At 41.1% G+C, this 13,183-nt stretch overlaps 1 long non-coding RNA gene across 1 annotated transcript in view; it reads left to right on the top strand.

Annotated features, from left to right (window-relative positions):
* Positions 1-5,755, top strand: part of LOC117935935 — a 6,345-nt gene extending 590 nt beyond the window's left edge. The window contains exons 2-3 of the long non-coding RNA XR_004654849.1: positions 3,928-4,040; positions 4,785-5,755. This is a non-coding gene — a long non-coding RNA (uncharacterized LOC117935935). The remainder of the gene's footprint in view (positions 1-3,927; positions 4,041-4,784) is intronic.
* Positions 5,756-13,183: the final 7,428 nt, after the last annotated feature.

Below are 13,183 nucleotides of genomic sequence, written 5' to 3'. Positions count from 1 at the left end.
ACACACACACACACACACACACACACACACACACACACACACACACACACACACACACACATACACACACTCACACACTTTTCTCTCGACATACTCATTTCACTAAGCCACATCTATAACAACAAAGCGGAAAACAATGAATAATTTATCTAAAGGTCCTGAGTAACTTTCCCCTCTTCACAGATATATGATAAATAATTCTGGGCAGAATGATACTGGGAAATAGTTAAGCTTGACAAGCATTTCAAAGTAGTTGCTTCAACCACTGCGGCAGGAAAAATAGTCTGTCAGGGTTAGGCTGACTCAGTCATACGGTGACTGTAGCTCCAGTGGCTTAGAAAGAATAACACTGGGTCAGAGAGGGAGAGAAGGAGCACACACTGATATGAGTAATGGCAAACAGCTGCTCGGCCTGGCTGCTAAAAATACACACATGTGTGTGACAGGTGCGTATGTGTGTGCATGTGTGGGCATGTGTGTGTTGTAAACTGGAGCAAGCTTCTCATAGATGAAAAGATAACATTTATTAGATGGGAAAATGTACTGAATTAGTACCACAGAGTGAGCATGAAAGATTGTGGTAAAGATTGGGAAGTACATTGGTGGAAGAAATATTTGCATCCTTTAATTTAAGATAAAATATCAAATATCAAAAAATACAGACAGACAGAAGAATCATAAGCAAAATGTATCTAAAGTTTTAATAGCAACTACTTGATAGAGAAATGTTGCATGTTATATTATAATATATTGTGTTGTCTGGTCAAAGTGGAGTTCATTCTTAACCTTGGAAACTTGACAATTGACAGAACAATCTCTACTTAAGGGCTGCCTTCTTGTTCTGGAGCATTCAAGTCATCTCACAACAGTCTTCAACAGTGGATGATAAAGTTTGCCCAGTTGTTGTAAAACCACTTTTCATTACTCTGAGAACTTTAAGCACTTCTTCTCAATTTATGTTCATGGCTTTAAATCTGAGATTGTCAATCTAATGTTGACCTTGGAAAGTTCACAAAACAATCACCACTCAAGGTCAAATTACTCACTTGTTCAATATTGACAAGAATTCTTAAAAGCCCTGAGACTAATGGAAAGATTTGATGATTGTTTTGTCAACTAGTTTATTTACTGTTGGGTAGTGTAATCTAGAATAACCCATCAATGCACGTATCTTATGAATTGATTGTATGTTTTTTTTTTTTTTAAATTGTACTTGTACTAGTATGTGTTTTCAAGCCCGGGTCCCTTTTTTGTTTTTTCACGTGCACAAGGACACACATGTACGCTTCACATGCACGTGAGTAATGCATGTTGGTTAATGTAAACAGTTCACAAGAAAATTCCACAAGGTTCCTTGAATCTGCCAAACAACCTGCAACTAGAAAAGTCGCATTAAACGTATTGGAGGAAAAATACTCCTTTTCCTCTGAAATGTGTTCCATCGCTGCTGTTTTAGTGCACATCAGTAAATACAATCTATTTAAGATGAGTAAACGTTTAAAATCTCTGTTTTTGGGTTGCAGTTTCACCTCGCTCCCGCTCTTTATGTTCAACTCTCGGCGGGAACGGAAAGGTCCATAGTTCCAGTAACAGGATCTGGAGAGGTAGGGTCTGGACCCCAGGCAGCAAAAACAATCATCCGGCTTCTACTGGGAGTTAGGAGCAGGCCGTTCGCCAATAATAACAACTCTCATCAACCGAACGAGAGAGAGCAAAAGAGAGCAGCGAGGGGGAGTAAAACTGTTTATCTCTTGTGTGTTGTGTAGGTGGCTAGGAGCATTTTCCGCGATGCCTTGCTTGTGGGATCGAACGTCTGAGGGACTCAGTGTGACCACAAAGTCAGCCTTGTGACCTTTTGTTCTGTCACATGCACAAACACACTTACACAAACCATCAGACAGCAAACAAAGCAACAGGAGGTTCCTCTCACTGCCACTGCCAATGCCACCATCATCCACCACACACACACACACACACACACACACACACACACACACACACACATACAGCAGTGGAGCCATGAAAAATAAAATCTTGTCTCATCAAGAAGAAAGCTTCTTCTCTTTGGCGTTGGTTTGTGTTCTCAAACACCATCAAGCAGCTTACACAGAATAACACAAGCTTATCTGTCTGTTAGCATAAAAATGATGATAAGGTTAACACATCATGCAGGCCATGAAGAGCTATGAATACACATCTAGATTTGCTAAATGGCTGTTAGTGACTGTGCATGTTTTCTAGTTTTGGAAATTCTGAATGACAATGCACACAGAAAAACAAACAAAAACAAACACAGATGTAAGCATACTAATTTAGTGATATCCTGTTTTCTTTTTAATCTCTTCCCCTGTGTGTGTGTGTGTGTGTGTGTGTGTATGTGTATGTGTGTGTGTGTGTGTTAATGAGTTTTTTTGTGTGTGTGTTGGTGAGTGCGCGCTTCCATGCGTACGTGCATGCATGCGTACATGCATGTGTGTGTGAGATTGTAGTCTAACTAAAGGGATTAGGGAGGCCTGTCTTAAATATTCTGTCTGGTTTCCCCTGAGGCCTTCTGGTGAGGACAGATCCCTGCTGGAGACTGACTCTGTCTGCATGAATCACAGCGTGGGCGTGTGTATGTGTGTTTGTGTGAACTTGCCTGTTTATATGTATCGGACTCTGTTTGTTCCCGCCCGTTTGCTTTGCGGTCCATCTTATCCCTATTTCCCAGATTTTCCTGTATCGCTTATCATCATTGTCTGCCTGACAACTATACACCGTACAAAACATCACCCACACCCGATGTAATTTTGCCGCGATTTAAAAAAGGCAAGCTCTGGTCTTCACTTCTGATTGGCTGAGTCACATTGTGTGGTCACACACCTGTGACCACACATCAACAGCCCACACCAATGCTTATGTGCCATTTAGCAGTGTTCACCTACTGTTCAAGCTTGAAAGAACATGATTAAAAGGACTTCATTACCCAGATATAACCTAAGTCAAGACTCCTTGTTCTTAAATGCCTGTCTATTAGAAATTACAAAACATATGAAGTTAACCTTAACCAACTATAACAGTAACATGCTTCTTTTACATTCATGCATGAGTAATAATAATCTGATGATATATCAAACAATAGCACAATAGCCCCGTGAGCCTTTTTTCTACAATGAACACTTTACTTTTATTACTTGAAGTGCATTTTCCTGATATCCTACATAACTTCTTTATTGCAGGAGTTTTACTTTTATTGATGTGGTATTAGTGCTTTTACTTAAGAGGATCTGAACACTTCCTCCACCACCTTAACTTCTTGAACACAAAGAAGAAAACTCTCCACCATTGCCAGCATTGAAAATGCAATTAAGTCACACTCTCCCATGCTGAATTCTGGAAGATTTACAGTAGACTGAAAAGAGAGGTCAATTTTTTAATTAACATCTAGTGAACATTTACGTTCATTGTTTTTAATAAGGCTGGTTTTCTTAACGCAATAAGCCTCTCCCCTTATGAATTACAGTGACTCAAGAACAGCTAGTATCTTTCACTCCACTTTGTGTCACCTAATGGCTCTAAGTCCCCCCCAAATCACTGTAAAACACAAATAAAACATCTTTCTGCTTAAGGGTGGTTGAGTAAAGAAATCCTGACACTCCTCGTGGTGAGAGATGAGAGTATTATTCTGTTTGAGACAAGCTGTGATGTTGGCCACTTGTGTGAATGTCAGGGTTTAAAAGTTCAGCAGTCAGACACATAGAAGTTTATCAGGGCAGTTCTGTGAAAAACTCAACGAACCCACTTGTGTGTGTGTGTGGTATGTATATGTATGTGTGTGTCTGAATATGTGTGTACGTGCCAACACATCCTTTGCAGAGCAAATGCAACCGAGTCAACTTGCTCCTCCAGCAGCAGACACCTTCTCTTATCTCCTGTGTGCATCTGCAGGGTCTGTGAAGAGGGGGTGAAGTTGGCGGTGATTTCCGCCTTTCATCGCATTGCAGTCTTTTACAGCACCGATCGGCTGACCTGAGGTTGACTTGTAAGCTATAGTTCCGAAGGTGAAGATCGCTCGCTCATCATGACACATATTCTTTGCAGAATAAGTACAGTTTAAATGATTCAGACTAAGTCACACAGTGTGTTTACTGTAACTCCGTTTTCACCACTGCACCACACTGTATATCAAAGGTTACAATTCATCAATTTGCCATGTACAATAGATGCATAAAAATGACCACAGCAGTCAGGCTTTGTTGAAAAAACAGAGGTTGTAAAGGCATTTGCAGACCTCAACTCAGATTTGAGTCAGACCTTTCCTGTACAACACCTGCGGTATGTTTCTGGTTATGTCAGGAGTGTCAGGTCACAGTGTTCCAGTTAGGTCCAAAACTGCTGAGAGGATTTGTCACCACAGCAGGGACACATCCTGCTGACTGAGGACTCAGAAGAAAAGTGTAGTAGTTAGATTTTACTGTGCGTGTTAATTAAAAACAGCCTGGTTTAATATAAAATTGATAATTATTGTGTTGTTTATGTATTTTAGGCAATAATCAATACATATGTGGTGGTGGTTGGTTGACCTAACCTTAATTGTCTAGAAACATCACCATCTATAAGGCGGGGTCCTAATAGGTTATCTGGTTCATTTGTTACAATGAGGTGATAAAGTTTATGTGATAAAGAACAACTAAAATGTGAAAAATGTTAACCATAGTTACCATAGTCAGCTCAGGAGGTTAAGTTAAAATGCTAAAGAGTGTGTGTAAACACTGGAAACTGAGAAAAGTTGGCATCTGTTGCAGGTTGTTTTTCTCTCTTCTTCTCTCCAGAGCCTGCAGATATCTGCCTGGGCTGTTGTGGCAGCCTCGACCCCACCTGACCCCCAGCCCGGCTTCTGCTGATGTCAGCGTCTTGCAGCAGATTGGAGCGTGTAGTTTTTAAACAAAGCCCCGCTCTTGGGCCCCGAGGGGGGCTTATCCACTATTTTCCTTAAAGGGGACATGCACCAATTCAACCAGTGGCTGTTTGGATCTCTGTTTTTTAACAGCCTCTGCTTGTAATTTCTCCTTCACATGGATGATGTTGTGCAAAAACCAGTTTTAACACCAGTTGGTTGTGTCACTACTAACGTACGTACGTAAGTGAAAATAATTTGGAGGCAAAACACAACAAGTGAAGCCAATGACAGTGCTTGGCTGGATGTTGTGCCTGGTCAGGATATCCTGCCCTTTTCTTGTCTGAATGAGCTCTGTGTGGGGGAAGAACAGACAGCATTATGAAAACAACTCATAACTTGTCCTTATCGCCATATTCTGTCTCTTCTCTCTCATCAGACACGCTTACCCACATCACATTCATCACACTTATTGGCTTTTTTTCATGCTACAGAGTTAAGTAAACATGTTCTTGTTTTTTTCTTGCCTATATGGACCAGGGCACTTGCAAAAATGAGAGATATAATGTCAGTGCAGTTTTTATGGTAAAATAAAATATGGTGAAATGCCTTTCTGCAATTAAATCCATGATGTGAAACAGACAGCAGAGTACACAGGAACTTATACTACGTCTTGGTTTGATATGTCTCAAAAGTGAATGCAATACAAATGTTAAAGAATGTGTTTTAATGTGTCTAAACAAATGTGGCTTTTGCATGCTGAACTTCATGTCTGTGGTCAGCTAATACTTATAAAAAAATAAAACAGACACACTGTCATGGTGGTTAAGTTGTGGGTCAGATTTAGCAATAAGCCAAAAGAGGCATAAGAGACAGTCTGCACAGGGATAAAACAGAATGAGTGACTGCACAAACAGGAGATCAGCTTGGTTAGGTCAATGTAAACATCCCATACAAAACACCCTTTACATTCATTCAATACACACACACACACACACACACACACACACACACACACACACACACACAAACACACACACACACACACACACACACACACACACACACACACACACTGAAGTCATAGTGCTGGCATGTTGTCTGCACCTGACCCAACTTTATTGCCCCTGTGTGCCCTCTTTGGCTGAGTGTGTTGTGTGTGGAAGTTTTGTGTGAACAGCTGTGTTGGAGACTCCAGGCTCCAGAGCCCGGTCATCTAATATCTCATGGCTGGCCCTGAGGTCTCCAGTCCTGGGGAAACACCATCCATAAAGAACCTCTTATCTGAACTGGGCCCCTTTACATTGTGCTGCTAATAAAACACCACAGAGACTCTTTGACTGTAGTCTAAATCCCTGCCATATTTAAGATAACAACTTTGGATCAAAAGAGTGAATCATCGAGGGTTTTGCCATCTTAATCTTTCTGTTATTTGTTTGGTTCAGTCTAACTCTCATTCTTCCAAATGAAATTACACATGATGAAACAGTTGTGTTACATACAACTGTCGTTCTCGATTATCCTGGCAACAAAACAAGGAGTTAATTATTTGATATGGCCAGAGTTATTTCAGGCTTTCAAATGCAAGACATCAGTTAATTTAACCTCTTCTTAGTTTTATGCCTTTTTCAAATCCAATCAGTCCCTCAGGATGATTTAAGGAGCCACCATTTAAATTAAAAGTTACTTTACACAGATCTCTGTGAATCACATAAGACGTCATTATCTCACACTGGCGCCACTGTTTGTGACGCCGCACAACACTGCTGACCATCTCATCATGAGATGCCCATCAGTATTTCATTAGACCAGTTTCTGGCTTAGTTCATGTGTGTCATGAAGAGGAGGAGAAAGAAAGCATCACGGCCAGAGATTTAAGGGATACATTAGTTGAAAGTTATAAGTTACGTTTCAATGCATGTCAAAATACCAATAAATATTTTAGTTTTCCCACACAAAAAGTGAAGAAAAAAATAAATAAAAAAAAAACAGAAAATTGTTTGGAAGCAAATCTAGTCTTTCTTCCTCATTGAGAAATTCTAAGTCTGACACCGTCCACACCCACTGCTTGCGCTAGGTTGAGACTCACTCAGTGACCACATTCTAGCATCTACCTTAGTTTGATGCATCAAAATCGCTAGAAAAATTGGAGAGATTCAGCCAGTCATGGGCCAACATGTTTGAGCCTCAAGCCGGGTTCAGACAGGAGGAGGTGGACAGATGGTGCCTGGGCTCTACAGTAAGGCAACCTCACTTACAGAGTACCGCAAGCTCGAGATCTGCAACTATAGTTTTGGGGTCCTGTCTGAACCCGACGTCAGTCAGACACAGACTCAGATGAGTAATCTGTTGTGCACCAAAATAGGCTAAACCAGCAGATATTCATCCGAATGCTAAGTGTAATCAGCACCTTTCATTTGTTCATGTTGTGTTGTGCTAACGCCTTTAACCGTCAGTGGCTGACAGGTATGATAACAATGTGTTCTTGTGCACTGTAGTGACAGTCCGGTCTGTGCTGGAGGTTTCAGCTTTCTTTGCTAGCTCATGCACATGAGACAGTGATTGGTTTGTGGATTATTACTCACGCTTTGCCAGACCTTCCTCCACTGTGGACCGCTGCGGAGGAGGATCTGGTGAGTCCACACAACATTCCGGGATGGGAGAAAAACGTGCACTGTTATATTGGCATTTCTTAAAACCAATCTATGTCTTAGGCGGTGCTAAAAAGCTGCAGTGCCGCTGCAAGATCGCCGCGGGAAGGAACTTGTTTTGGTGGAACATGTGTACATTTAAAAGTAGTTTCAGTCGTGCAACAGAATACTCAGATTGGACAAAATCATCTAGCTAGTTTTCTGGATTCACCCTGCAAAGACCTGAGAAAAGGTTAACCATAGTACTCGTAAATCAACCAGAGTTTAAAATGCCAACACAAACGAAGCCCAGGGCAACAGATATCGATCAACGGAGCAATCCTGGAAGTGGAACTTCAAGGAAATGGACTTATGTATTAGTGAAGCACAAATATAGCTCGCCCAAATCTCAGATTTCAGAACAGTCCCCTTTGGGAGATGAATGTGACAACACCTCACAAGTGACACATTTTGCACAGATTAGTATAGTCACTATAGTCAACACACAAGAAAAACATACTTTTGAGATGTTAGGAACTTTAAGATTTTAATAATATTGAATACTTTATAAGTCCTGCAAGGGGAAATTACAATTTACACTCTGTTGTTATTACACACAGGCCTGAATTACACACATATCTCAGTACCTAAACAAGCACTATTGGAGAGATGTCAGAGTGAGGGTCCTGCCCGTAAAAGGGGCCGCAAGCAGTTGGCGGTTCAGTGCCTAGCTCAAGAGCACCTTGGCAGTGCCCAGGAGGTGAACTGGCATCTCTCCAGTCCACCACCAGACTTTTGTCCGTTCAAGGATTGAACCAGCAACCCTACGGTTCCCAACCCAACTCCCTACTACTAGCTTCTGCCACCCTTATGATATAAAGCCTAATTTAGATCTATTCAATGTATTTGCATTCTTTAATTTCCTCTCTACATAGTATCAGCGTTACTGGTGGTGTTTTGTTTGTTGTGTACCAACGAACAAGAGATTCACCGATGCATGCACATTCTGGATGTGAAACAGCAGACACAAGTTTGCATTTCAAAAGTTAATCCTCTATACTCATTGTTTTTTGGGGTACGCTGTGAACAGATACACCAGTTTCATCGTCCTCGTTATCCGTTATACACATGTCATTTTAAAAAGGAACTCTGGGACCTGTTATTTAAAAAAAAAACACTTGCTGTTTCCACCAGTAACCACAGGAGTCGTCAAATCAAACCAGGCTAAAATCTAAATGGATCCAACTTTAAACACATTTGTTTTCTAATAATAATGACCAATTGACCATGTATAATGTGAGAAGGGCTCACTCTAAGTGACAAAGATTTGTCAACTGACATCCAAGCTAAGTGCAGCCTCTGTAGGGTTTGGGGGAAATGTGCCTTCCACAGTAGAAGTAATGGAGGGACACTTGACCTTGTGGTCTCAGACTTGTTTTTCTAGCCTTCAGGCCACTGCTGCTTCATATACAGTACATATCTCTTCTTCTGTTGGTCCTGGCATCGCTCCAGCGCCTTAAGCCATCTGAATGGTCAGGAGATCACTCTGTCATCCAGACGAATATAAAAGCAGCACTTCCTGTCTTCCTTCCGCCATTTCTACAACTACAAGTCCAAAATCAATACCATATACGATTAAAGAAATATGAAAGGATTCTTATTTCAATAACGTTTTTCCTTGAACCTCTGCCATGCATTGCCCTCTGCATCCCTAGTAAAGAAGGGACACAATGCCAGTTTTTGTGGGGGAAGGGTCGCTTCTTGGCAGAAACTAGAGAAGTCCCATCCAAGATTACAAACGTCAATGACAGCAACATAAATCCATTGTGTAATTTTTGGACAAAGGGGCAGTAAGTGTTTCAGTGCCCTAAAATTGCAAACATGGACTTAACCATCATGAACACTTATTGTCCTTCTGAAAATAAGGTTGTATAAGACGTAAAATGATTACTTTATTGCAATATTATAAGGCACTGGATCTTATTTTTCAAGTCCTTATCTTGCGGCTGTGATGTTTTATTGGCTTAACAAGCTGAGTTTAAAACAGACTGTCACCGTCTGAGCACAATAAACATAATAAGCATCTAATATTTAGAGTCATCACAAGGGGGACTATTAAATGGCAGAGTTGGTAACTACAATGTGACTCAACATACAAAGAGTTTATACACATACACACACACACACGCACGCACACACACACACACACACACACACACACACACACACACACACACACACACACACACACACAAACACACACACACACATGCATGCATGTACAGCATTAATTAAATCTCCCAACCCAGAACAGTGAGCAGCCGTAGATCCATGTCCTGACATGTCCCCTGACCTCAGCAGAGAGAGAACAATCTGAGGCATAAATCCGCACTTTAATAACTTTGACGTTTTGCTTCGGCTACAATCTGCTGCTCCGGGCAATAATTTGAAAGCAAAATAATATCCACCAGTTTCCAAAAGAATCCTCCCTCTAATGAAGTTATAAACAGGCTCTACTCTTGCAAAGGGTGTGTATGACTGACACATGCTGCTTTTGAAATAAGCTTGTCTTTTGGACCAGCTCCAGCACAATGTGCAACATAAAAGCCAGCCACTTCAGAGAGCTTGTTGAGCTTTTAACTTCAACATGCGCCTCCTGAGACTGCCACTCACTGTCTAAGCGCTCAGAACAAAGCAGACCATCCATGTGCGTGCGTGTGTGTGTGTGTGTGAAAGATAGCTGTGAGGGCATACAGCACTACTGCATTGATATACAGTACTGCTGAATAAGGTTGCTGTTGAGCATTGTTTATTTTCTATCTTGATTGATTTGGGTTGCTGTGTTAGTTTTCAAATGGTATGACACAGTGCATCAGTCAGAGAAACTGTATTAAACATGAAGCTTATGCATTTGGCATGGACTAGAAGCTTGCGGTGTTGCAATGATGCATAATATCACAACTTAGAATAAACCTGCACAGATGTGCAACCCTCAAGCAAACATCATAAAAGAGTTTCCCATGAAGAAATAAGAAATGTATGTCATGTGTTTACATAATAAAATGCCCTTTTGTTTCTCTCCACGTCATTCGGACCTTTAATTATACGGTGAAGCTCTGGACAGTTGGAAGACCAACAGTATGGCAAAGCTTGAAAGCAAAAATGACTCAGATGACTATAAGCACACCTAACTAAACTGCAATCCATGATCATTTAATCTAATTTGTCTCTGCTTTTATGTTGTCCTTGGCTTAAACACAAACACTTCTTCAAAGGGAATAATTGACCCATGTTCTCCATCCCTCCACCCAACACATCCACCCATACACTCTGTAGCCCCAGCCAACACACTTTGGCTTTGGCTCCTTGAAGATAGACACTTCAAAGAAATCTGTTGGAGTAAGTGACCTTGTCTGACCACTATGACTGGAACCTAGTTTCTTTAAACAAGCATCACTCCAAAGTGAGTGCCTGCAGGTCACCTGTTCCACCACAGCCTGTGGGGTTGAAGGGGGTGAGGAGGTTTATTTTTCCCTCCTCTCACACACCTGCAGTGGTGCAATTTCCTTTGCACTCCTCAGGTTTCTACACTCCTGTCTCTTTTAGACACCTCCTCTGTTCATCCTCTCTTCACCTCATCTGGACGGCATTAACTGTGCCGCTGACATGCATAGCTCTGATAGGTAAGGAGCAGTGTGGAGACATGCAAAGTGTGCCAGTGGAAAATTCTACCCTCAACCTAAAACAGCAAACCCCTAAAGCCAGGCCACAACAATTCTGCCACCTGGTTCAACTGGACGTTTGCACTCAGGCTGCGGTAGAAGAGCAGTCCCAGAGGAATGATGAGGAAGTTTTAAGAGAAAAAGAGAGAGATTCAAGCCTTTCAGAGTGCAGTGAGTTGTGGAGTGATCGGACAAGAGGTCGGTCCTGACCTGTCACTCAGGTTGATGCATTAATCTGTTGACAAGCCCAGCTGCTCCGACAGCTCAAGCCTTTCCAGAGAGTCTCTGCTCAGAGCAAATTGGCCATCCGCTCCAGTCAGAGCTGCCTGATTCAGATCTATGGGCTTAGCTGTTACCTGAGGCGAGTCAGGCCAAGAGGCCGCCTCCCTCTCAGCCTGCTCTCCTAAATTACAGCCTTGCTTTGTTCATAGTGTCTGTGGCCATGTGTGTGTGTGTGTGTGTGTGTGTGTGTGTGTGTGTGTGTGTGTGTGTGTGTGTTTGTGTGTGTGTGTGTGTGAATGCAGTGGCTAACCCATTGCTTTACACATAAATACAGGCACCAACACCCACAGAAAAACACAGAAAGAGAGACAGGGACTCTATTTCGCTCACTTATCTTTCCAGATGAGCAGCTCCAGAGTGCTTGGACGTCTTTGGCTAGTCATGGATTGTCCATAACAAACATCATGTTTGAACATAGGGATGCTCATAAGTGTATGTGGTACCAGAACACCCTAGGCCAAAGGTCAATGATCAATTTTGTAATCGTTTCATCCGATCTGAGGCCGTATGTTTTCGACACTCGGGTAAAAAGAGGGGCGGAGCTGTCAACTGATCACCATCTGGTGGTGAGTTGGGTCAGGGGGTGGGGGAAGACTCTAGGCAGACCTGGTATGCCCAAACGGGTAGTGCGGGTAAATTGGGAACGTCTGGAGCAGGCCGCTGTCCGATGGACTTTCAACTCATTTCTCCGGCGGAGCTTTTTGTGCATCCCTGTGGAGGCTGGGGGCGTTGAACCTGAGTGGACAATGTTCACAAAAAAATATATATATGATATAGAAGTTTTAAAAAAATCATAGTATTGTATTTCATAAAGTCATATTGTATACACAGTATGCCTAAATAAGTGACAAAAAAGTAATTGTGTGGTAAATCAGAAAATGTATAGAAGTTTCACAAATGTTTACGTGTGTTGTTAAAATATTTTGAAAAAAGTAACAATGCATAGTATGTAGAAAAAAGTGATAAAAAAGTCAGTTTGTCAAAAAAAGTTCAAAAAAGTCTGATGAAAAAAAAACAGATAGTAAGTGTAAAAAAACAACAACTGTATAATACGTCCAAAAAAATGATAAGATAGCTCGCATGGAACAAAGTCTCTCTTTGTTATTTGTTTTCTTCATTCCTGGTAGAGTATGGAATGTTAAAATAGTGATAGTACAATATGTCGAAAAAAGTGACAAAAGAGTTATAGTATAGTATGTCAAAAAAAGTTGAAAAAAGTCATTGTATAGCACGTTGAAAAAAGTGATAAAAGAGTCATATAGCATGTCAAAAAAGTAGTTTGGTAAGTCAGACACAGAATATAGTATGTCAAGAGAAAGTCATTGTATAAAACAGTATGTCGAAAAATTTAGGACAAAGTCAAAGTATCTTATTTTAAAAAAGTAGAAAAAAGACATAGTAGTAGTATAATATAGTGAAAAAAAATAATTTAAAGGGTTCATGGTATAGCATGTCAACAAAAGTGATAGTATAGTATGTTGAAAAAGTCGTAGTATAGCATCGAAAAAACTGATAAAATAGCCTGTCAGAAATAATACTTTGCTCTTCATTATTTGAATTTTTTATTCCTGTGAGAGTATGTTGAAAAAGTGATGAAAAGTCATTGAACAGTATTTCGAAAAAGTGGTGGCCTAGAGGTTACAGAAGTGAGCTTATGACCAGGAGGTTGCTGG

The sequence above is a fragment of the Etheostoma cragini genome, chromosome 20 (assembly GCF_013103735.1).
Source record: "Etheostoma cragini isolate CJK2018 chromosome 20, CSU_Ecrag_1.0, whole genome shotgun sequence".
NCBI classification, from domain to species: domain Eukaryota; kingdom Metazoa; phylum Chordata; class Actinopteri; order Perciformes; family Percidae; genus Etheostoma; species Etheostoma cragini.
Note: the sequence above shows the minus strand (reverse complement) of the source record. Positions and strands in the feature narration are given on the sequence as shown.